General features: G+C 35.6%; 1 protein-coding gene across 9 annotated transcripts in view; it reads right to left on the bottom strand.

Annotated features, from left to right (window-relative positions):
* Nucleotides 1-1,177, bottom strand: part of LOC147016991 (urea transporter 2-like) — a 137,944-nt gene that overhangs the window by 89,153 nt on the left and 47,614 nt on the right. The window lies entirely within an intron of this gene.

Raw genomic sequence — 1,177 nt, 5'->3', positions numbered from 1 at the left:
AAAAGGTCCTGAGTTCAAGCCCCGTTGGGCCACTGAATTAATACACCAGGGAGTTGACTCAGCCTGTCATCCTTCCGAGGTCGGCGAAATGAGTACCAGTGTACTGGGCCGGTGTATACCCCGGTTAAAATAGGTGTACCATATCCCTGTGTCGTAAGAGGCGACCAGGGTTGCGTCAGGAAGGGCATCCGGCGTAAAACATGTGCCAAATTACGATGCGGATCATACGAATGATCCGCTATGGTGACCCCGAACGGGAGCAGATGAAAAAAGAAGAAGAAGATAGGCCAAAAAAGTCAACATCAGCCATATTTCTAAAATTGTCAATTTTCATCCAATTGACTTGGAATTTGAAGAGGATTTATATTTCAGGTCACTAAATTCAGAGCCAATTATTTTTGAGGTAAACATCGACTAAAAGGTCAACATAGGCCAAAGGTTAACAACAACTAAGGTAGTATTTGAAAACTCAATTTTCATCCGATTGACTTGAAATTTGAAGGGGATATGTATTTAAGGTCACTGAATACAATCACCATTTATTTTGGAGGTCCACATTTGCCAAAAGGTCAACGTAGGCCATATTTCTAAAATTGTCAATTTTCATCCGATTGACTTGGAATTTGAAGAGGATTTATATATATTTTGGGTCACTGAATTCAAAGAGCCAATTATTTTTGAGGTAAACATAGAATAAAAGGTCAACATAGGCCAAAGGTCAACAACTTCGGTGGGATTTATATATTCCTCAATTTTCATCCGATCGACATGAAAATTGAACAGGATTTATATTTCTGGTCACTGAATTCAACCGTCCAATTATTTTTAAGGTCAACATCGTCCAAAAGGTTAGCAGAGCTCCAAGGTGAACAATTAATGTGGTATTTCTAAAATCCTCAATTTTAATCCGATTGACTTGAAATTTGAAGAGGATATATATTCAGGTCACTGAATTCTACCAGCCAATTATTTTTGAGGTCAAAATGGACCAAAATGTCAACATAGGCCAAAGGTTAACAACTAAGGTGGTATTTCAAACTCCTCAATTTTCATCCGATTGACTTGAAATATGAAGAGGATATATATATATATATATATATATATATATATATATATATATATATATATATATATATATATATATATATATATATATATTTAAGGTCACTGAATTCAA

This window comes from Eptatretus burgeri, chromosome 11 (assembly GCF_056783735.1).
Source record: "Eptatretus burgeri isolate ZD-2024b chromosome 11, Ebu_testis_v1, whole genome shotgun sequence".
Classification (NCBI taxonomy): domain Eukaryota; kingdom Metazoa; phylum Chordata; class Myxini; order Myxiniformes; family Myxinidae; genus Eptatretus; species Eptatretus burgeri.
The sequence above is the reverse complement of the archived record's forward strand: the minus strand, read 5'-3'. Positions and strand labels throughout refer to the sequence as shown.